This window comes from Lissotriton helveticus, chromosome 8 (assembly GCF_964261635.1).
Source record: "Lissotriton helveticus chromosome 8, aLisHel1.1, whole genome shotgun sequence".
In the NCBI taxonomy this organism is placed as follows: Eukaryota; Metazoa; Chordata; class Amphibia; order Caudata; family Salamandridae; genus Lissotriton; species Lissotriton helveticus.
Window position 1 is genome coordinate 613,428,761 of NC_136069.1, and position 25,514 is coordinate 613,454,274.

The 25,514-nt window shown below is 44.7% G+C and overlaps 1 pseudogene; it reads left to right on the top strand.

Annotated features, from left to right (window-relative positions):
- Positions 1-3,971: 3,971 nt before the first annotated feature.
- LOC144773776 (uncharacterized) lies at positions 3,972-20,729 on the top strand (annotated as a pseudogene).
- The last annotated feature ends 4,785 nt before the right edge of the window (positions 20,730-25,514 follow it).

The following is a 25,514-nucleotide window of genomic DNA, read 5'->3' on the forward strand; positions in this document are numbered from 1 at the left end:
ATAGTGTTACTCGTTATGCCATGCCTTTAATTACATAGCCCCCTTCCTTTCAAGGACCCCCCGTATCCCCCATCTCCCCAACACACACACACACACACTTTTTTTATCCCACTTAAAGCCCTGCGCGAGAGAAAGCTAAATTTAAGGCATTTTCGGCTTTTTGACGTCCCCGCCTCAATTGGGTCTGTTGGCATGATGAGAAATCAATCATCGGGTCAAGTCTGGCACCGAAGCACAACTAAGAGGCGGACACAGACTGAAAATCTCCGCTCATGTCGAGCCAGCTTGGTGGCAATGACGTTCACAGTGTCTCAAGGACATAACACAGACCTCTGTAGCCCCTGCGGCGTAGGGGGCCCCACCTGTTTTGGGGAGGGGTGCCAGGGGGGCGGGCTCCCATTCTGTCTAAAACTTGAGCCTATCTCTTGAGTTATAGGGGTTGTGTGGGCCCCATACGCTTGTGTTACGGCACTCCCAGGTGTCCCACTAAAACAGACAACTAATGCACCACACGCCTCCTTCCAGCTGCCAGGAACATGATCCTGCCCTGCACGAGTGCTGTACAAGGGAGATGAGGAGACTTTAGTAAAAGAAAGCTTGCTCTAGAAACCAAAAACACAAAAATTTGTAAATTGTTGATTAAGAGGTAAAGGGAGATGGAAGTGCAAGAGAGGTTTCAGTAGGAAAGTGAATTGCTTCAGTATTTATATTCGAATGCAAACAATTTTGCAAAATTCCTGTAGCCAGTTGAAGACTCAGGCTGTTTCTGCAACTCTGTTTTCGTCATGGGACCAGTAAGGGAGCATGTTGGGAACAGGAGCGTTTGCATGAGAGGGCCTGTTACCTCTAGCACGAATCAAGTGAACACAGAAAGCTAGTGCTGGATTAAATGGAATGAAAGCGAAGCCAGTGATTAATGTGTTTTTTTTCTCAGTGTCTTAGTGATTTAGGTATAAGTTGGCAATAGGTTTGGTGTAGAGACGACTGAGCTGTCCATTGAACCCAGCGCCCTACCAGGCAGAGAGGAGATACTGAGGGGGGTGGGAGGGCATGTTACTGTAATGTCCGGAGACTGTCTATCTGCAGTCTAGTTTATCACGCACGTAGCCGTGCGTATACGCGGGCGTGTGACATCACACCGCGTAGGCTATAAGAATAAAGGAGGCGTGGCCGAAGTTAGTTCGGACCACGCGGACGAGCACACCAGTGTCCAGTGTCCGTTTCTATGCGCAGCGCCAGCGGTCTTGCGCATGTGCGTACAACGCACCACAATGGCAATGAGGGTAATTTAAGTACCCATGCGCAGCCCTGCTTGCAGCTGCGTTCTCCCCCACGGCGGCATGCTGAGAGGCGAACCAAGATGGAGGCCCATGTGCCAGAGGCCTAATCCGGCCCATCTGCCCCAGTCAACGCCGATAGCGCATGGCAGCGCTCTCCACCGGCGGGCCCCCGTTCCTGCGCTCAACCAACTCTGGAGTTGCAGCGCGAAGAGACAGGAGTCGAGCGAACTGGACGCAGTCACTGCCCATCGCTAGAGACACTGGGTAGGTGCACGGGCGGCCCGCAGCTGGCCTGGTTCACCCTATCCCACGGCCTGCCCGCCCCTGGTGCTCGGTGGACCACGTTTTGAGACCCAAACTCTGCCTACCCACTCCAGCCCCAGGGCGCTTTGAGTGACCACCGACGTGGTAGTCAGGACTGCTGCTGCTGTCTGCGCCTCTGCTCCATCAACCCCTGCACGGCGAGGGAGGACCCCAAGTGCCGAACATGGCGGCGATTCCCCCCATTGAGCCGTTTCTGGTTGGCGGCGCGCCAGCATCCCTGGCGCCACGATGGAAAGACTGGACCGAACGCCTGCAGTTCTACTTCGAAGGGGCTGGGACGGCGAGGGAACGTCGCAGGGCGCTTCTCCTTCATCTCGGTGGGAAGGACATACACAGGATCTACAAGACTCTGGTGGAGGCCACACCGCACACCTACGTCATGCTCCTCAACGCGCTCAACGCTCACTTCGAGCCTATGGCTAGTAAAGACTATGAACGGTTCATCTTCCGGCAAGCGCGACAAGAGGCGGCAGAATCACTCGATGCCTTCCATGGCAGGCTCAAAGAACTCGCCAGCACCTGCGGTTTCCGTGACGAGCAAGAGGAGATACGGAGCCAGATAATACAAGGCTGCTACTCCTCCAATCTAAGGGTGAAAATCCTCCAAGAAGATGGAAAACCGTTGGCGGACATTTTGAAGCTTGGACGATCCAAGGAACTGTCACAAGCAAGAGCATCACACATGGAAGCGGCACTCCACAGACCAGTCAAAATGGAACAGGTGAACACAGCCGAACAGGTCCACGTTGTCCGACCGAAACAACGCCAGTTCGGACGAAGAAAACCACCAGAGCGCAGAAAAGAATGTGGTTACTGTGGCGGTGCGCCTCATCGTGCCCAAGACTGCCCAGCACAGGGAAAGAAATGTGGCTCATGTGGGCAAATGAACCATTTCGCGTCAGTCTGCCGATCATCCAAACAAAAGCCTGAAGCAGCACATGCCATCAGAGACAGCCCGGACAGTGAAGATATGGACGACGACTCCAACACCTACCCAGTCCACTACGTCTTCGCCATCGACCAACCCATGCGGAAAAAGAGATGCCTCCCAAAATGCCGTATAAGAATCCACAACCAAGAGGTGAGAGCCACAATAGACACAGGAGCCTCAATTGAACTTATGGCAGCAAACGTCTATAACCAACTACGAGACAAGCCGACCCTGAAGACAGCCAAGATCCGAGTCTTCGCATATGGGCAAAAGACCCCGATCCCTCTGATTGGATGCTTCCAAACGGAAGTACACCACCATGACCAGAAGGTCGCCACAACCATCTACGTCACCAAAGAGGGCAGCGGCATGCTTCTCAGTGGGCAGGCGGCCGAACACCTCCACCTGATCTCATTTGCGATGGCGGTGCTGGAAGAAGAGCTCGATACCATACTCGAAGAATTCGAAGACACATTCCAAGGAATAGGATGTCTAAAAGGCAAAGAAGTAGCTTTTCACATAGACCCATCCATCCAGCCGGTAGCCCTCAGACACCGGAGAATAGCGTTCCACCTGAGAAAGAAAGTGGAACAAGAACTGGAAACTCTTGAACGCCAAGGGATCATCGAGAAAGTCAGTGGACCCACACCGTGGGTATCACCAATCGTGGTGGCGCGAAAACCCAAACAGCCCGGACAGGTCCGCATCTGTGTCGACATGCGCCTACCCAATGCGGCAGTGAAAAGGGAACGACATTTGACGCCCACCATCGACGACATCCTGAGTGAACTCAACGGAGCGAAGTGGTTCTCCAAAATGGACCTCCGGTCAGGCTACCATCAGCTGCCCCTGCATCTGGATTCCTGATACATCACCACTTTCTCTACCCATGTGAGACTCCGGCGATACCGACGTCTCAATTTTGGGATCTCGAGCGCCGCGGAAGTCTTCCAAAACACGATCAGAGAGGTCCTGAGCGGGCTCCCGGGAGTCCTAAATGTCAGCGATGATCTACTCATCTATGCAAACACAGTCGAGGAACATCACAAAAGACTGAGGGGCGTGCTGCAGAGAATCAAAGACTCTGGTCTCACGTTGTACCGCGAGAAGTGCCAGTTCCTCCGGAATAGGATCAGCTTCTTCGGATACACGTTCTCGGACCAAGGGAATGCTCCGGACCGGGACAAGGTGAAGGACGTACAGGAGACACCAGAGCGACGAACATATCGGAAGTACAGAGCTTCCTCGGGATGGTGAACTTCTGTGGGCGGTTCATCCCAGACCTGTCCAATCTCACCAGGCCCCTCCGAGACCTAACCAAATCCACCACCCCCTGGCAATGGGAAGAGGAACAATAAGCGGCGTTCCAGAACACCAAAACAGCCCTGTCGGCCGAACAGACCTTATCATATTTCGACCCAGCCAAGCCTACAAATATGGCCGTGGATGCCAGCCCCTACGGCCTAGGAGCGGTGCTGACCCAACGCAGAGGGACCGATGACTGGGTACCCATCGCCTACGCCAGCCGGTCGTTAACAGAGACCGAACAGAGATACTCCCAAATCGAGAGGGAGGCGATCGCCATACACTGGGCGTGCAGACACTTCCATGTGTATGTATATGGGCATCCTTTCACCGTCTCGACAGACCACAAGCCCCTTCTCCCCCGTTCCGAGGGTCAGTCTTCAAACCACCACCCAGAATAGAGAAATGGATCCTACAGCTCCAGGAGTACGACTACCAGCTAGAATTCAAACCGGGAGCGACCAACCCGGCGGACTACCTCTCTAGGCATCCCAGGGCGGCAACCTCCAAAGAAAAAGAAGATGCCGACGAAACAGAAGAGTACGTACAGGTGATACTGGAAAGATCAAGACCGCTCCCCATGAGCATGGACATGATCATTGAAGCCACTCGAAGCGATGAAATCCTCCAACTGGTGGTCCCTGCAGTGCAATCAAATGAATGGAAGACACTCCAATCATCATTGAACAAGAGGACGCCCCAAGCAAAGACTGCCCTAGAGACCATTCTAAAGGTGAGAGACGAACTGTCTGTGGACAGCCAAGGATGTCTTCTACGAGGACCACGGATCGTCATGCCAGCGAGCCTGACCCAACAAGCGATCGAGCTGGCTCACCGCGGACACCAAGGAGTGTTAAAGACCAAGAGCAGACTCCGAGCAAAAGTGTGGTTTCCGAACATGGACACCCGGCTGGAGCAAGCCATCAAAGAATGTCAATGGTGCCAAGCAGCTGGGCAACCCGACTGCCCACCCCCGGTGATCACCGAGGACAATCCGCAGAAACCATGGGAACTAAAGATCCATGGAGTGAACACAGCCTGAACCTGAGTTTGCACCAAAACATGCATGTTGCAAAGTGCTGCATCTGGCATAGCTTACATTAGTGCAGCAGGAAATTTAACACAAAGGCCCAGCAGCTGAACCCTGATTATTGCTGTATTTCAAAATTCAATAGAAGTTGGGTGGTCTATTTTATTCCTTGCACTAGGGCCCATGGCACACTGGCTAGGCTAATGATTCACCAGGGAACTGCAAAAGCACTGGGCTTAAGAGCTGTGTACCTATCTCTTTGTTGCTGCCAGTGCAGGGACAAGCCATCATCACACACATTGCAGTGTGAGACTGCCTCTGCCTGATGGAAAGCATACAGCAGACAGCATGTCTATATTTGAAGACACAGACTGCCCCTTGTCTTAGTGTGCAGAACCAGTCAACATGCTGGGGACACTTCGAAGATTTGTTGTCATCAGTTACTTCTGCAACAGTGTGGGCACTTTCTAACTGCTACTATATGCTCTAAATCAGGGAAAGGAAACACATTTCTGAAACAATGGGGCGAAGGGCAAGCAGTTGGGGAGCAGAATAAGTAAGTTTACCTAGGGATATTGGGGGATCGTTCCTGGCCCCTGGACCCGTTCGGACGTGGATGGGCACAGAGGGGCTTGCCTTTGGCGCACCATCATGATGTCCCAACAATGGCTGCAAATAAATGAATTCCCCCCACAGAGAAATTCAATTCAATCCCCCACTTCATGTTATCACAATACAGCCTAATGCAACTTTTTGCTGCTTCAAATGACCATAAACATCAACGATGCAACATTAAAAAAATAAGGCTCAAAGAAAGCACCCGATGATCGTGGCGGGACCCAGTTGCATCGCGCCACAGCCCTGTTTAATAGCGCCAGCCTGGAGCCGCTGACAGTGTGTTGACTTGACTACCAGAGTGCTAACTGCTCTCTGCTGACATCCCCCAAACGACTGCTAATAAATGAATTACCCCCACAGAGAAATACAATTCAAAGGAAAGATCCAATGGTCATGAGAGGAACCAGTACCACAGTGCCATGACGGCGTTTAATAGAGCTGGCCTGGAGCAGCTGACAGGCTGCTGCCTGCTAGAGCGCTAACCATTTTCTGCTAATGTCCCAACAATGGCAGCTAAGAAATGAATCTCCCCATAGAGAACTACAATTAAATTCCCCAGTCACGTTATCATAATGCCCCGAAATTAGGGGCATATTACCAAGCAATTGCGATAATTATCGCTATTGCTTGGTTAGAGACAAAATGTTACGGCTGAGCTGCGGCGATTTTTATCGCAGATAAACCTTGGTATTACCAAGGTTTATCGCAAATGCGATAAAAAACGGCCGCAATGCATGAATATCGCTGAAAAGTCAGCGATATTCATGCATTACCGAGCTAATGCTCTTAGCCATGTTATCCACCTCCCATCGGATAACATGGCTAAGAACTGCTCAGGGCAGGTGTTAGCTTTTGGAGATATTCGCGCTTAGCGCGAATATCTCCAAAATTTGGTAATAGGAGATAGGGGTGTTAGCGACTGTTTCCAGTCGCTAACATCTTGGCACGCCCACTTTGCATGTCATTAGTGATAAATATCACTGACATGCAAAGTGGGGCCCAAGATGGTCGCTATCTCCTACTAGCTGTCGCTAACTGGTGTTAGCGACAGCTAGGTAATAGGGAGATAATTTTATCTCCGCTTTCTTGGCTTTTAAAGCCAAAAAAGCGGAGATAAACCCCCTTGATAATATGCCCCTTAAACTTTTTGCTGCTTCATATTATCCTTAAAATCAACGATGCAATATATAAAAAAAAAAATAAGGCTCAAAGAAAAGACTTGATGGTCGTGAAGGGAGTCTCACGTGCAAGATTGTGAGTGTTTCATCTCAGAATGTTAGAAACCATACAATACTGCCACGTTATGCCCAATTTCGATCCTTGTAACTTATAATGGCCAATAATATCACACTAGGGAAAAAAAGCACACCCGCTGTATTGTTATTTCCTTGGGCAGTAGCCCCGCCCAATGTAACTATACACAATGAATGAGGCCTATACTGTCTGGCTGCCATTAGGACATCTTTATATATTGTGGATTTGGGTCTGAATGTAGTTTGGGCTTGCTTTTATCTCCTCCAAGTCATTGTGGAACATTCAGGAAGTTTCAGTGTTGTAGTGTAGTTCCTATTATCCCAATAGGCTCTGCGCATTGGAATAATACCTTCAATAGTATAGGCCTAGACCAGACGTTAACTAGGTCTACTACTGTCGATATTAGACTTAAAGTTTTGGGTTTGCCAGCTAGCTCAGAGTTCACTAGAAACTTTCTCGAATAGGCAAGGAGGAGTTGAACCTCCCTGGATAGACAAGAAGGGATTTAGTTTCTGACAACCATAGAACATGACAACTTTGCTCTCCCCTAATCAAGAGTGTATCTCTAGAGTCGTGTGAAAACAAAAGACGACTTATTTTACTCAGTCAGTACGTGCATTCTTAGTCTCACCAGATTGTAGAGAAAAGGAAGAGACGGGCGTGTTCAATAAAAGATGTTATTTATTGATCAGTCTCTTTTCTCATACAAGAGAAATGGATCGATATTATTGCAATACTTATGGTTAAGTAAAGTGCATACATTAAAAGCAGAAGTATAAAATAATACTGTAAAAACATTGATATGGTTTCTAAGCCATATGATGGTTTAAAATGGATAAAATAGATACATACACATATACATTTGACTAATCGTCCTCAACTGGTGTTTCTAACTACGCCTACCCCAGATGTACCTGACCTAAGCCTAATACGTGGGCGGGAATAGAAAGTAGCAGTTTAAGTTAAGTTTGTTTTGCCAAGTGACTGACTAAAGAATTCTCTGCAAGGGGTTATTCAGTTCTGTACCTGGAATCTAGGATGAATGAGGGATGGTATCTCTCGTCTCTGGTCTCGATATTCCAGGCTGCCTGCGAGGGCTACCCGGAAGCGCCGGAGCTGGATTTCTCGGCAGGAGAAAGCAGCGTCTCGTTCTCAGCGCGTCAGGAAGGCGGGGCTGCGCCAGCGGGGTCTGCTCTGCTCTGGGCTTCGGCAAGTCTGGCTGCTCCGATCTCGTCACCACCGCGTGTGTTTGCATAGGGCAATATCGGTAATATTTATACCTTTAAGGTGCCGAGATTGACGTAAGGATGGACATAGATACGTCAATAAGGATGTCATACGACCTGGTCGTTAGCACATTCTTTTGCTGAAGTTCTCGGTGAAATCAAAACAATGGCCGCAGGGTTTTTCCCAGGTTGTCATAGGTTTGATTTGTTTTGAGAACTCCGTATGCCTTATCAGGGGCTGGAGGAATATCGCTTGTCTAATTAGATGGCAAGCGTTATGACCTAATCAGATAACACGTTCCTGTGCCGTAGTGTGGCTTAATCAGATAACGGTTCCTGCATCATGGGGGTTTTCTGCCTCATGTGATGGCTGCTAGTTAACTTGTTAACCAGAATAGGGTCAGGAATAGGGGGATCGATACAGAACTTATAGGAATACATCACACCCACTCCACGCTAACTATGGACATATTTACGAATCTATGCATAGTAAAACATACTGTAGAGTATCGTGTATACCTTACCACCCCAAAATACATAAAATGCATTTTGAAATTATCAAATATACGGAAAAAACAGTCACATGTAATATATGCACTCAAGCCGTAGAATAATGCTAAAGTAATCACGCATATCTATACATTATCACTAATTTGTATATGAGAATTTACACATGAAATGGCTCTTAATACAGAAAAAAGGTTCGAGACCATTCCATCACAGAATAAAATAATTATGAACATACCAGCGGGCAGCTAATGTCTATAAAGTATCTAAAAATAGAAATTTTAGTTCTCTAAGAATAGTTCTTACTTTAAGCAGAAGATAAGTGTCCCGAAAAATATGTAGAAATATTTTGGGGCTGCTGAAAAAAATTGCTGTCCGTGAACTGGAGGGAAAATTGTTCATGGTATTTTGCTATTTTAGCTGAAGGCCAAATTCAGGGAACGCCGTGTGCGAGCTTGCTCAAAAGTCTCTATTTCTGCTCTGGTGAGAACATCATATCATTTAGACTGTCGAAAAAGCTGTCAACAGCTTCCTGGGAGAGTTCCACTAACTCGGAAAAGGATGTAACCATGCATTCGTGCGCACGATTGTCTCCATTGACGTTTTCATTAGAATTGCTGACAGAAGGTCGTACCTGATCAATGCTGCTTTCATCTTGAACTTCACTACCCCTTAATCGTAGTGGTGAAGCTTCCACGAATGCCGTCATCAGGATTGGTAGCCGTTGAGGGCAGCACAAAGCGTGAGCCTTTATTGGACTCAACAATGTTTCTGCATCCATTGGCGCATCCGATTGTAGCGTCAGACAGGTGTCTAACACGCATTCTTCTCCGCATAGCAAGCACCTCAATACAGGTAAAACACATCGTTGCCACATTGGTCGAAATGAAAGAAACCAAGTCATGTTCAGGTCTCTAAGCCGGGATAGTCCCAGGATTTTTGATATCCGGTCCCGGTATCCAATGGCTAGGATTGTTTCTTCCCTTGTCGCAGGTGTTTTGTCTGTGACATGGTTTGCCATAACGAAATATAAGGACTAGGAATAGGATTCCTGCAATTAGTCCCAAAATGAGGGGAAGTCCGCCAAAAATCGAATGGACGAAATCTGGAAAAATACCCAGTATGGCTTTGAATGGTGTTAATGCCATCGAAAATACTGTCTTAAATACTTTTGAGACTCCACTGGTATCAGAAATATTTAAGATTTCATTCAGGATTTCTGCGAAATGTATGGGGGAATTAGTTGATAACAATGAGTGAATCTCTGCAGTCGTCCTTGCGACTAGGAGATCATACGTTTCTTTTGATGACGTGAGCCTGGTCGGCGTCTGAAGAAGCACTGTTTTCATTCTGCTTAAAGTATCTATTCGAATAGAAGTAATTTTCAAGTTGGGCCATGCCCTTGCCTCCCTGTCTGGAAGGGAGCTGGGGAACAATTAGCGTCCACAGCACTTGACCTTCGCAGTCGTAGTTACGAGATAGGGAGTCCCGGGCATAAGACTACAGCATCTGCGGTCCACAATTAGAACGTAACTCCCATTATAGAGTCTTTGAAAGAATGGTTCTATCTCTGTTGCAGGTGCGCCTAGTTGGTGACATGAAAGGTTATTTGAGTTCCCTTCACAGGCTCCATGCAAACTAATTCCATTACACAGAAGTGTACCGCTCAGTGACATCGCACAATTATTGCCACTAAGAAACACTTTCTGTCCTTTATTACTGACACATGCATGTGAATAGGGCAAGTTCCATGTTGTTTTAATGTACCCTTTTCCCAATTTTTCGTACATGCCAGCCTGTATATATTTTTGGCAGTATTGAAACCTGAAGGTTGATATTGGAATATTAATTATCCCATGTATTATCCATTCACTGACAGGTCGTTCTGACATTGTCACTGGTAATCTCTCGAGTTTCTCAATGCTCAGGATTGTATAATCAGCACCCTTTTGTGCCATACTGATTTGTTTATCAGTGAGGTTAAAGATATTGAATAGTGACGTTGTGTTGATTAAACGCCAAGGCACATAGCCTGAACGCAGATTTTGTAACGTCCAGCCAAGCTGTACAATAGAACGCAATTGGGACTGACCGTGTTGTAACAACAGTAAGTCTTGCGATAATATGTCGATTGCTGAAGACACAATGCTGTCCAGAGAAAAAATTCTGGAGGACAGAGTCATTAACCCATTGTCCACTACAGAAAGTGATTTTTCCAAATTAATACGGTCAATTTCCCGTATACTTTCTGCTGTCTCAATTTGAGTCACCTTCCAGGCCTCGTTGTATGCTGCATATACAGAGGCTGCTATGAAACGTTTCTGACGCTGTTTGCGCGGTCCCACAATGAAATCACGCAAGTCAGCACCATCAGTAAGTAAAGTTAGGTGTTGCTTAATTTCTGCCAGTGTGGAAGTTTGTAGCCACTGAAGGCATAATTTGCCCACACTGTAGGTGGTTATTATCCCTGGGTGTTGTCTTTGGGAATATCTAGGGTCTGGCCTGGTCATTTTGAACCCCTGTGTTTTGTTCAGGAATCTGTCTTGACAGTTATTAGTATCTGTGGGCCAGATCAACCACTTTTTCCAATCAGGATGTGTTCTGTTTTGGTTTAATACATAATTTACGTCTATCTCTTCATCTGTAGAGCTATTGCTGTTCATTGTTGGTTTTGGAATAGACGGTTTATTTAAGTCTTTGATTTTGGCTAGGCCGAGACAGGTAGTTTGTTGAACAGTGTCATTAAAAAATATATTTGTTCTGGGATCATGCAGGCTCTAAACAAAGATTCTATACCCTGTACTTGCCATTCTTTTGTACCCCAAACACTCTTTACTTCAACATTTTTGTCCCAATAATCAAAACCAAAAGTATTCATTTGTTCAAAGAATGAGTCTGAATATATCAATTTCGTGTTTGTTATCATGGTCTTTGTCCCTGTCTTATTTGAGAATTTGAAATAAAATGTTTCAGCATTACTTGAGTTGAAACCTGAAAAGTATGAATATTTGTCATAAACGGTTCTTGAGCTTCCTTTTGGAGGGGTTGCACAATGTTCCCATTGATTATAATTTAAAACATTTCTAGGTTGTGCAGATCTATGTAGAAAATGGTTACCATAGTGGTTATAACAGTACATACTATCATAATTTGTCGAACCCTGCAAATAATCATGTTTTGTAAATTTAGCAGACATCACTAAGTCAGACATCATATTATTTATACTTTCAAAGTCCCATTCATCAGCAAATGAGCTTGCTTTTACAAAGTCACTCAACGAGATCTTAATTTGGTGTGGATATTTCAGGATTTCAACCGGACCATACATTTCGTAGTCAGTGTTGTCCCATGCTACCCCACCCGGTATAGGATTGGCTGTGAAGTTGACTGAAGAAAGTTTTCTTTTCTCGACGTGTGAAGATGTGTGTGGTTTGAGGATCAAGTTGATTTTCTGACTTGCTGTGTCCATTTTAGCATATTTTCCCTCAATTAAGCGTCCCAAAGTTAGTACCATGATGAGCCAAAGTATGAGGATAAATGCACCAAAACCCACCCAAAATTCAATCCATGGAGAAATCAGATATGTTTCTTTCAGTTGTTTCAAAAGTACTTTAACTTTATCTTTAAAGGTTTTTGTTGATGGCTGTGTTTTTGATTCAGTGAAGCCTTCAGAGGAATCATCGAAGTTTATGAAGTAGCCGGATGCAGTTCTGTCAATTGTTCCAATTGCTTCAGGATTACTGTTTCTTGCATAGTCGTTTGTTACTTCATTATAGATTGGTGTGTCTCTGCTAAATGTTTTTATTTGGGTTTTCAAGGGTCTAAGTTCCATTGCATTGTTGCATAGTCCTTGTTGTAGTTCTGTAGGCGTTTCGAATGTGATTAGCCTCTTAGATTGGACCTCTGTGTTTGTAGCAAATCTTGGTGTTCTACTACTTTTCGGGAGTCCACTTGGCCTACTATTTGTTATCGGCCACATGATTGTGGTTTTACCAGGTCGATGGATACAACTCGGTTCTCCTTTTTACCAGCAAGCGGCGGTAGTACAACTGATCTTGTCCCGTTGATAGACAAGACAGGAACTGCTTTTCTGTAAGAAGGCCCAAATTCCTTCTTTACCGCGATCTTTTCTCTGACTAGATCCCCGACTTTTGGAATCCAGACAGGTCTTGCTGGGACAGGTGGTGGTTCTTCAGTGGTTGTTGGCTGCTGTTTCAACTTTATGTTGCTCAGGTCTTTTCTTGTTTCGTTTAAGTCCTGCAAAATAGCCAAACGATCTTTGATATCAAAGCTTTTTTCCTTCACCACTGAAGTCTGACTGTCGAGGTCTAAGACTAACATCCTAGTTCCAAACAATAATTCGTACGGACTGAATCCCTTCAGAGAATTACTTGGCAGGTTATTTAGACTACGTTGGACCCTTATTAGATGTTTGACCCACCCAGCTCCCGAACCTAATATCCTTTCTGTTATAGATAGCTTTATGTCACGGTTTTTTCTTTCAACAATTCCGTTCCCCTCAGGGTGAAATGAACAAGAGTACCGCAATGTAACGCCCATGCTGACCATGGCCTCCTTATAAGCTCTAGAGCTAAAAGCAGGACCATGGTCCGAATGCAGCATGCCAATTGCGTATGTGCCGATAAAGACTCGCAAATCTTTTATAACAGTTCTGGCGTCAGCCGTTCGCTGGGGCCACATCCATATGAATCTCGTGCATGAGTCCACTGCAACCAAGATATATTTATAGTTACCATCCCTTTGTAAGGGACCACAGTGGTCTAGGTAAACACAGGCTAATGGTTTATCTGAGATTAGAAGGGGCGTCTGCGCTGGACGTCTCACCGTTGATACTTTCATTCTTTGACATATTTCACATTCTAAAACATAGTTCCTTGTTTGTCTTCTCATTTGTGGCCACCAGTATCTCTGTTTTAATAATGATACTGTGGCTGAGACGCCAGCATGTATAGAAGCAAGCCCTTCGTGTGCCGCTATTATCAGTCCTAACCTATGTTCCATGTTTGGAATTGCCCTATCCCCCACTCCAGGGATTCGAGCAAAAGGAACATTGTTTGCATCAGTTATGTATGAGTATTTTACTGGAAAGCCTTTCGGGAGTGTTTCTATCGAATCCTTTCCTGTAGCGCTGACAGCCTGTAATATTTCGCTGTCTATTTTTGTTTTTGACCGTGTGATGGCAGCTACGGAAGCCGTTTGCACAGCTGCCTTCGCGGCCTCATCAGCCAATGAATTCCCTGCAACGTGAACGCCATCACGTTGATGACTCAGTGTATGTATCACGTGAGTCTTTGGTAGTTCTTTTTGTAATAGAACTACTTGTTCCCAGAGCATCTTATGCTTGATTGTGCCTCCTTTTGCATCCTTAAAGCCATTCTGAAGCCAGATCTGCAAGTATTCATTGTAAGACTGAACGCAGTAATACGAATCGCACACTATGAGTGTGGGGAATTCTCGATCGGTATTTTCAAGCGCCATCTTGAACGCCAGTAGTTCAGCTCGCTGAGCTGTACAATCTCCTAGAGATTGTGTCTTAGTGATAGCTGGTTTGAATTTTCCTTCGTGCCAGCGACCTTTAACAATCGCGCACGCAGCACTGTAAGCTTGTTTACCCCCTACTGCGGGTTGTGCTGATCCGTCTGTATATATCATACAGCCGTAATGTTCTAGAGGCAGAATTTCGGTCGGCGGAGGACATTCAAATTCATATTGGAGAAATTCTTGTGTTTTTAAGTTAGGATCAAATTCGTATGCCACGTCTGTTGCAGCAAGAGAATTAGCCCATTGTATCCATCTCGGATGGAGCGCTTTAGCATTTGGAATGCTTGCTTTTGTTACAGCCTCTAGGGCAGGTATCGGTGTCACGATTATTATTCGTTTACCTTGTGCCAGGGCTCGTTCTTTTGCTATAGCTGTCTGTGTTGCAGTAAGAATTTTTTCCGTTGGGCTAAATTTCATTTCAGCCTTAGTGTACAAGTGTGATTTGAATGCAATTGGTACCTTTTCTCCCTCATTAGAGGTCAGGTATGTGAATCCGCATCTTCCTGGGATGACTCGAATCACAAGATTGCGTGTGTTATCACGTGTTTCTAATTTTGTTTTAATTAACATGTCTGTTTGTAAGGATCTCAGAATTTCTGTGTGTATTTAAGTCCAATTGGTTCTTTTAAAATTTGGTTTTATTAGATCATAAAGGGGTTTGACCCTTTCTGCGTAATTTGCAATGTATGTTCTTCCGAAATTTAGGAAGCCTAGAATTGACTGTAGGTTTTTTAGTGTTCTAGGTGCTTCGAGTACGGCACATTTCTCTAGGAAATTGTCAGCCAGGCTTTTGCCTTCACTTGATAATTCATATCCTAAGAACAGGACTGTTAGATGGGCAATTCTCGATTTTTTAAAGTTGAATTTGTAACCCTCTGCTGCGAACCCAAGTATTATGGTGTTCACTCTCTTCAAGTGAGTATACAAGTCATCATCTGTTAGGTATATGTCATCGACATAAGATAATGCTTCGTCATCATATGTTTGTAGTAACTCTGTTACTCTCGCTGAGAATACCCCTGGGCTATTCTTGTACCCCTGGGCTAACCGACAGAATTGTTTTTGAGTGCCATTTATTGAGAACGCAGACAAATATCTGCTCTCTGGTGCTATGTTTTGACAAAAGAATCCATTAGAGATGTCTAATGTTGTTTTGTATTTTTTGCGCACTATGTTATTCATTAGTGCAGCACTATGCGAATTTTGCACTGCAAAAGTTTTGCAACATGAGTTAAGGTGTCTGTAATCCAAAACTAGACGATATGAATTGTCTGGTTTGGAGACAGGAAACAAAGGGTTGTTCATTTGTGAGGTGCAAGTTTCAATCACCCCCTGGTATTCTAATTGATCTAGCTTCTTGCTTGATTGGATACCGCCTTTGTGCAGTAGGTTGTGATTTTAACTGGATTTTGTGAGGAGGAGAGTCCTCATCCCATCCTACATGATTTTTATATAAAGCAGGAGCTTGAGCTACTGCCCACTTTCTGGCAAGTGTGTATTTTTTATGAATTGGGATATGATTTGAGAAGGCAGGCATAATTATTTCTTCGCCATGAGGGCACTCCCTGACAAACTCTGGTGGCCAGTCTTTTTCAGCTAGAAGGATGTCATAGCCCTTGGAGAGATTATCCCAAAATAGTCCCCTTATTTTTCTAGTCTTATCCCCTTCTATACGTAAAGTTATTTCATATATTTTGTGAGGTTTGCTAACTCTGGTGTCTGCAGTTTCCACTTGAAGATATTCATTCGTGTCCACTGTCTCCAGATGATTCATAAGGACTTTGCGAGCTATGCTCACTTCTGCTGCGCTGTCTAGCATTGTCTGAGCCCATTCTCCTTTTTTCAGTTGTGTCCTCAGTATTCTCGGCATTGTTTACTACCTTGATACTGGCTACCTTCTTTGTTGGAAATTGTAGTTTCTTTTTTAGATGAGCAGATTCCTTGTCTTTGGACTTGGCGTGCTCTTCTCTTTGTTCTGATCGTCCTCTTCTTTCCGATTTCTGCGAGGAAGTCTGAAAAGATTGAGAGGGACGTGTATCAATGTCTTGATATCTATCAGGTTTCTTTATATTATCCCTATTTCTAAGGTCATATCTTTTCCCAGAGGGGTCACTTTGGGGTGACCTGTGTCTTTGGTTCGGAGATTTTTCTCTCCGCCAAGGAGACCTTCCTCTGGACTGGAATTTCTTTTCTTTAGGATTGGATTGTTTGTTTCCATCCCAGCTCTTTTTTTGTGATGTTGAATTATTATTAAAAAATATTTTTCCAGGACTTTCAATCAGTTGTGGTTTTACTGGTATTCCACCTAAACTATCTCTACCTAGTTCCTCATAGGATTTTTCTATAATTCTGGCAATTTCAGCTGGTTGGTCTGCTATATCTGTCTCCTTTAACCTCTGGCGGATCGCCACGTTTGCTGCTTCTCCCTTTATGTTGGCTAATAATATAGCCGAGACCTGCTTGAAGTCTTTTAGTAATTTCATACCAAGAGTTAAAGCGGGTTCTGGACCGTATTCGTCTTGAATTTGTTTTAGCACATCTGGTATTACCGAAATGGATGGAACACCGTGCGTTTTTGTGTAGATGGAAGCAAAGACTGTACCCCAAGTGTCACAGTCCTCCACGTGTGGTGCGATTCCCATTGGAAGACAGATAGTCAGAATCCTGTGTTTTTCTAACGGGGTGGTGTCTGGAAACACCGCCTCTATTTGGGTGATTTTTTGTGCTAACCAGAATGGTATTTGTTCCCGTTTAGCTGGTACCTTACCTAGGCAGGATTGTATGTTCTGTGGTGTAATTTTATTTGTGTTCCCCTGATGAGGGGTCAGCTGTGGAATTTTAATTACTGGTTGAATTGTTGAAGTCCGCATCACATATTGGACTAATTGTCTATGTAATTTTATTAATTGTTTTAGCTGTGTTAAAAGCTCTGCTGCAGACATCCCATCGATGTCTGGATGTGGTGGGTATCCGGCTAGAACCGGCCACGTTGCTCCTGGTCTACCTAATGGACCGAGCCTGGTGATGTGATTATTATGTTTTAGGGCGCCATTAAATAAGTTTAAATTGAAAATTTAAAGTGAAATTTAAGTGGTACTTCCACCTCCTCGAAAGGAGTGTACTCATTAGGAGGTTCCTCTGTTTTGTAATAGTGGAAGACCTTTGTTACAGCATTAGCTGCTGGAAAGTTTATCCATGTGTAGAATACCTCTGTCTGCCGATATTCGTGTGCCTCAATTACGAATATGACTGTGCCACCTCTAGGTGTCAGTCCATTTTCTATAAGTTTTAAAGTTATAGATTTTCTTGTGTTGACCGGGATGATTATTATACCCGGGTCTGCTTCTTGCATAGCAGTATCAGCTGCTGCGAGTTCAGTTGCTATTCTAACTGCCTCTCTGTCTCCTTCACTGTCTGACATTGTACTGTCCAGAAGGTTATTTTGTTTGTTTGCAGATCAGGTTCTTATGAAAACAAAGATTAGATGCACAATATTTTGGAACAGTGTATCCTTCAACGTTGACTAAACCAAGGACCATACATAGGAGTTTCCTCCTGCGAGGTCTGGCGGATATTACCTTTCACCCACTCCAGACGTCTTTGGAGTATTATGGGAAAAAAGGGGTCTGAGTGAAAAAGCACGACTGAGTTACTCTAAATGTCTTACGTTAGTTTTATCGCCTATCCAAACGCGTTGGGCGCCATGTAGTGTAGTTCCTATTATCCCAATAGGCTCTGCGCATTGGAATAATACCTTCAATAGTATAGGCCTAGACCAGACGTTAACTAGGTCTACTACTGTCGATATTAGACTTAAAGTTTTGGGTTTGCCAGCTAGCTCAGAGTTCACTAGAAACTTTCTCGAACAGGCAAGGAGGAGTTGAACCTCCCTGGATAGACAAGAAGGGATTTAGTTTCTGACAACCATAGAACATGACAACTTTGCTCTCCCCTAATCAAGAGTGTATCTCTAGAGTCGTGTGAAAACAAAAGACGACTTATTTTACTAAGTCAGTACGTGCATTCTTAGTCTCACCAGATTGTAGAGAAAAGGAAGAGACGGGCGTGTTCAATAAAAGATGTTATTTATTGATCCGTCTCTTTTCTCATACAAGAGAAATGGATCGATATTATTGCAATACTTATGGTTAAGTAAAGTGCATACATTAAAAGCAGAAGTATAAAATAATACTGTAAAAACATTGATATGGTTTCTAAGCCATATGATGGTTTAAAATGGATAAAATAGATACATACACATATACATTTGACTAATCGTACTCAACTGGTGTTTCTAACTACGCCTACCCCAGATGTACCTGACCTAAGCCTAATACGTGGGCGGGAATAGAAAGTAGCAGTTTAAGTTAAGTTTGTTTTGCCAAGTGACTGACTAAAGAATTCTCTGCAAGGGGTTATTCAGTTCTGTACCTGGAATCTAGGATGAATGAGGGATGGTATCTCTCGTCTCTGGTCTCGATATTCCAGGCTGCCTGCGAGGGCTACCCGGAAGCGCCGGAGCTGGATTTCTCGGCAGGAGAAAGCAGCGTCTCGTTCTCAGCACGTCAGGAAGGCGGGGCTGCGCCAGCGGGGTCTGCTCTGCTCTGGGCTTCGGCAAGTCTGGCTGCTCCGATCTCGTCACCACCGCGTGTGTTTGCATAGGGCAATATCGGTAATATTTATACCTTTAAGGTGCCGAGATTGACGTAAGGATGGACATATATACGTCAATAAGGATGTCATACGACCTGGTCGTTAGCACATTCTTTTGCTGAAGTTCTCGGTGAAATCAAAACAATGGCCGCAGGGTTTTTCCCAGGTTGTCATAGGTTTGATTTGTTTTGAGAACTCCGTATGCCTTATCAGGGGCTGGAGGAATATCGCTTGTCTAATTAGATGGCAAGCGTTATGACCTAATCAGATAACACGTTCCTGTGCCGTAGTGTGGCTTAATCAGATAACGGTTCCTGCATCATGGGGGTTTTCTGCCTCATGGGATGGCTGCTAGTTAACTTGTTAACCAGAATAGGGTCAGGAATAGGGGGATCGATACAGAACTTATAGGAATACATCACAGTGTGACTGGTTGTAATCAGCATACAAGGAAAAAACGACCTCATGATTTAGAGCTTGACTTGAGTGGAAATAAAGCTTAAATACGGTGGAGAGAGGAGACCTGTCACCTAATTTACACTCTCAAACAGTACAATTCTATGTCTGACCTCAGTCCTCTTACCTGACACTGATCTTTCTGACATTGAATCCTCTATTTAAAAGGAGAGAATGCATAACCAAGAAAGGCCAGAATGTTTAACATCCATTTCCAGTTTAGTTCATTAAGTAGGTGCTGTTGCTCCTTCAAGTTTAAAATTGGTGAAAGATCACTAGGGTCAGGACAATATTCACCCAGAGTGGAGAGAAGATGTTCACTTATGTTCTATAGCATAAGACGAGTTTTGTTATTATCTAGGGAGAAACCCGGATTGGCATTCTGTTCATTTCTAGCTGGAATTTAATTTCTAGATGGTGTGTGTCATTGGGATTGTTCAAGACGTAGGTGGGGCTCTTGGCAGGTGCAGCAGTGGAAGTGTCCGGGCTAGGAGCCCCATCTAGGGTCCACTGAGGAACTTCAGCAGCCGGAGAACTTACAACTGGCGAAAGAACTGCAGTTTTTCGCATGACAGAAAGAATTCCCAGATCTGCAGGAACTTCCAGAATGGCTTTTGCTGCTTTGGAGATCGTTGCAATCACAGGTATGTACCACCTCTGCCTTGGTCAGGAAGCTACAAACATGGGGGCAGATTTACAAGCCCCTTGCGCCACTTTTGCGGCATTTTTAACATGGGAAACATGACGCAAATAGTGGTGCAAGGGGCTTGTAAATCTGCCCCTTGGTGTCTATTTGCCGCCGGCTACCTTCATGTCATCATCCTACTATGGCTCTGAGTCGCCCCTCTCCCAGAGGTTGCTGCTACTTTCCACGTCGCCACTACTTCCCACTCCACCTCCACTGCCCACACCATAACTGCTCCTCACACCAGCCATGGGCAGGGGCCAAAGAGGGTTGGCGCCTGCCCTCCCTCACCTGTCGAAACTGCAGAGTAGAGCAGCTGAGGAGGTTGAAGAAAGCATTGGCAAAGGCACTTCTGCTGGGCCCTCTTCAACAGACTGGGCCCTGGCTGCAGAGTTCATTCCAAGGCATCAACTGATAGAAGGGCATAGAGCACGAGAGCATAGCCTTTATAGGTATGCCTCAGACCCTTCTGTGCACGAGAAGCTATTAAACTCGGAGATGCAGGACCAGCACCAGGAGAGCTGATCAAGCCAACTACAGGCAGTCCGGAGAACGTGCAGGAGCCTAAGATGGGGAGTGTAGGGGATACAGATTCTGCCTTTGAGCGAAGTAAAGAAGTGGTCTGTGATATCTGCATGGACAAGGTATATGTGAAAAATTCTACCTCATGAGCTGCCAAAATGTACACCATTCGTACTACGTGAGCTGTGTACGCAAGTGGAGCAAGTGCCGTGGCTTCCAGAGTGAAGTCATCAAGGGTTCTCCTAAGATCAGGATCAAATCCAGTTATTTCATTCCCCACAAATACTGGATTAGCAATGCCACTGAGAAGGAAACGCTGGTGCAGACATTCACAAATAGAACCAGCAAAAAAAGATGCTGTTTCATTTTGCATTGACATGGGCACTGTCTATTCAAGTCAGATTGCATCTATCTGCATGAGCTTCCTACAGGACACCAGCCAAAAAGAAGGCGGTCCAGTTCCACACTGCCATACAGTCACTTTGTGGAGCTGCTGGACGATGAAGATCACTTTGATGAGGACTTCTACCTTCTGTAGTACACTGTTGCACTTGCAATTCTGAAGAGGAGCAGTGGTCTGGCTTACATTCACGAAATTGAGATCATGTAAGGTTGCAGTGACTCTCACTGCAACTCTTGGCTGTAAACTGCCTTCACCTTCATTCTACAGGCAGGCCTGACATAGCTAGCTGTGCCTGGGATTTCATGCTGATAATGTAAATCTAGAAAGATGCCTAGTTTGCTGGTTAAACTGTTAAAATCCTCTATTTTAGGTGGAGATGTTGAATTTATTTTATTTATTTATTTTAAAAGTTTTATATAGCGCTGGCTAGACCCGAAGGTATCAGAGCGCTTTACATGAGCATCAGATCACAGTTGCAGGTTACATCGTTATAAAGGTTACACAGTTATTAAAGCGTGGCAACATAGTTACTTGTATGGTCGAGATAAACTATAAGCACAAATACGTAAGGGAAATAGCAGGCAGGGGGAAAGATTCAGGGAAGGGGGAAGGAGCTGGGGAAGTAGACAGGTAATGAAGGCGGGAAAGAGGAGGGGAGGGTGAAGGACACCGCATGGAAAGAGGAGGGGAAGGGTGACGGGGAACAAAAAACAGTAGACGAGTCAAAGCAACGTCCAAAGTCAGTAAGCTGTGATCCCAGGGGAAGTGGTATCACTTCCCTATCTCAGTTGTGGGAGGCTCCCTTTACGCAGTGGACTCTCTCAGAGGGGTCTCTGAGAATCCAAGGCCTACATTCTTGGAAGCTTGCAAGCTTGGAAGCTTTCTAAAGCACAGCCTCCCGTTGGACATCTCAGTACCACTTTTCAACATATTGTCTAGCTGGCACTGACGCTCACATTTAGCACAGAGCCAGGCTGGGGCATTGCATTCTTCAGCAGTTGCCTTATAGTTTTGGCTTGTCCCACATCGCCATGCACATATTGAGAAGCAGCACTATCTGACATAGCAGGTGATTTGTTTATTTTTGTATTGCAGTGCTCTTCCGTATGTTTAGGAGGCTTTACTGTTGGCAGGGGTGGGGAGGAGAAATTGGGGAAAATATCGAATATTTTTAGTATCGTGTAAATAAACAGAATTAGTTGGAATTTAACTTGAGTATGCCTTCTCATTCTAGGATTTTCTCAAACAAGGCCAAGGACTTTAGTACATCAAGTGCTAGCTCTGTGTCAGTGGCCATCACAGTGTAGGGTAACACGTGTTATGGTAGATTTTGAATAAAGCTGTTGCAGTGGGCAATAGATCCTAGGGTGCTGATATGGCACTCAGCTCTGCTTGTATCACCTGGCTCCATCGATGGATCAAATGACTTTGTGGAGTGACTGAAAAGTGGTATAAAATATCCTCGGAAATATGGATCCCACTAACTTCACAATCTAGACAACATTATGAAGACGATCAAATTCTTCTACAAAACATCAGCTGAAAGTACACTACATGTAGGATTAAAAACAAATAAAATCCAGCAAATGTGGTGAACTAGGCAGCCATAACTCTTCCAGTTCACTGCTCACGCCCTCATGCATGATGTCATACATGGTAGCACAAATAGTAGTGATAAAGTTGCTGATGACTTCACATATTGCAATATGATTCACCTCATTGCTGACATCACAGATGCCACTAATGAATACACTTGTCCACGTTACTGTGCTTACAGTTAAAACAGCCGTGTTCCTCTCTGTATTCATTCCAGCCACTTCTGTATATTGAACGTGGCACTGCAGTGGTATAACTGCACCATAACTACAATTATAGTCAAACGATTATGGGGCATATTTATAAGGGGATTGCGCCACCAGAATGTCACTTTTACTGATGTTCCGCTGTCGCAATGCCCTGCAGCATATTTACAAAGTTGCGTTAAGCCACTGTTTGTGGCTTAACACCACTTTGTAAATATGGTACCCTTTCACGCAGGTATCTGCGTGCAATGGGTGTTACTATGGGTGTTCCACCGCAGCACCCACTGATTTTTTATGCTGCCCCAGATTTACAAGGATCTGTCAATCTGAGGCAGCGCCAAAAACGAATGCCATACAATAGTAGGCGTTAAATTGGCGCTACGAAGAGAAATACTTTAATTGTCCTCGTTTTTGCTTTTTCTATATGTGCTGCAGAATGCAGAGAACATAGAAGTTGCAAACCACCATTATTGATTGATTATGTGCAGGAAGGAACACCTTCCTGCACATAAACAATCATTCAGTGCAATGCAGACACCCTTGCACCATGGTGCAAGGGTGTCTGTGTTTGCGCTAGGCAGCTATTTTTAGTGCTAGGGAAAATACAGGGATGCGCTGTATTGTGGTAAATACGGCGCACCCCAGCATTTTGGAAATGGAGCATGCCGCTGCACAATTTGCCACAGATCCGCGCTCCGCCATTTTCCTTGTAAATATGCCCCTATGTGTGGTTATTGAGTGTAATTGCAGCAGCTTCCATTCTCCAAAACTACACATGGCATCAGAAACTGCTTAATCTATGACTTCGTTTATCTAACCCTAGAAAACCAACAGTGACAGCACTTATCTTCAAATTCTTTCAAATTTCAGATCACCAGTTAAGTCAATGATAACATCGCTGAAGCCAACAATAACTGTCTTTTTTCACATCCATTTCCTGAGACTTGCAGTGTAACTAGGGCTCCTTGCCTATACTTTGTGAGAACCCCAGCATTTTGACAGTGATTATGCAGACCACACAGTACGATTAACTTGTCTCGGAATATTATATACTACACATGGTTTGTTTTATATAAAAAAAACAAAAATAAACAAGTAAACATGCTTATAATGCGATGTCACAGAACCTTTGAGCAATCCTACATTCCTCATCATCTTCTAATGACCAGAACAACAGGGAGTTTAAAGTCAGGCCAGAAATTAATGTTTAGTTAACAAGATTGTCCTGACAATATAGAACTGTAATTGCTGTTTTTGATCCTGATCTCCTTCACTTTTCAACCTGTTATGTGAAGCCCGACACTTTTTAAATGCTTTCAGTGTTTTGTATTTATAGGTACCTCATTACACGAGGCTTATGTTGATGCTTACCTGACTTATGAATGCTTAAGTGTAGCATTGAACTATCTCGAGACGGACACTGTCCACTTTTGGTTAGGAATGAGTTCATCGTCTCTCTCAGGACAATCAAGGCACTGACAATATTAATAAGGTATTCTCACTAGGGCCACATTATAGTTAGGGTGCCCTGGTGAACTCTTAACGAGGTATTCCTGGCACAAACAGGAAAGTGCTCCCTATTACATGCAATGCACTGCTCACAGGGTAGCTGCAAACTTGCGACTGCACGGAGCTCAGCACATTAGTGAAACGTAAAGCGGTTGTTTGAAGCACGCAGCCTGCGCTTCAAAAGGGGGGACAGATCCCGCTTGCAAGTGGGTGCAGTGAGTGAAAGCACCCACTTGTAGAGAGATATCTGTTTTGGCATATGGGACCCTCTTTATCTCCGTTCTGAGGGTGCCCTTTGGGTAAGACCTACTGTTGTGCCACCTATTTATAGCACCCTGTAGGTGTAGCTCCTGACAGCCTCTTTGTCTCTGTGTCCACGTCCATAATATGGCCTGGGCGCCCCTAGGAATCTGGGGGAACAACCATTTAAGATAACACCAGAGCTATATGTCCACCAACACTATCTATATTACAGAAGGGGCTGCATAAGCATCTGAAGCTCCTGCTCTTATAATACAGTGCCCTGATGCAGAAAACAATCAAACATGCCCATAGGGCACTTGCACAATTGGGCACTGTATGTAATAAGGCTCCTGTAGAGTTAACCTTGTCATGGAAGGCACATTGTAAATGTCAATTCTGGAAGGTGGATATAGCAAGGTACATATCTTATAACTAGCTATCAACTATGAACTATTTTTTTTCTGACAGAGCAGTGGCATTTCTACCTTGAAGCTTTAAGCCCAACATTTAGGGCCTGGTCTTGAGTTGGGTGGTAATGAAAAAGATTTGAGGGGGAAGTGTGCAATCCGGTATTGAAGGACCCGCCTCCACTTCAGAATCTACCAGCAGAATTAACTCTTCAATATGATGGTGCATCAAATTTGCCTGGTGGGTTCTCTACGAGAAAACAATCTTACAAAGGATGATCTAGGACTTCCTCCACTAACTGGAAGATTTTCCATTCCCATGTGTCTCTAAACTCTTTCCAACTTTTCTCGGGGAGTCCTTAATGAGACACTCTGGTCAATGACCTCCACAAACTCGCTCTTAGCCCCTCATCTTCTAAACTGATCATTAAATACTAGAGCTGGATTAGATCTCAAATGGATTGCAATATTAATCCACGTCAGTCCATTCTGAGAGAGCCACAACAGCTGATACTAAAGCCAAGATTCTGCTTCCTTCTTTGAGCTTTTTGCCAGAAACTCATCTTAACCAACTGTGCAAACCTAGGAAATCAATGAACTAATCTTGACTCAAGTTTTCATAATTGTAAGGGTGTGATTATTTAGGTTCAGTCAAAGAAGACCAGAACGCAAGTATTGTTCAAATTTACATCAAGGGCATGACTTGTTTACCTTGGCATTCAGACTACTAATATGCCAAATACTTCCTTTCGGTAAAGATATAACTGCATTCCTACTTTATCCCCTTTGTCCAGCTG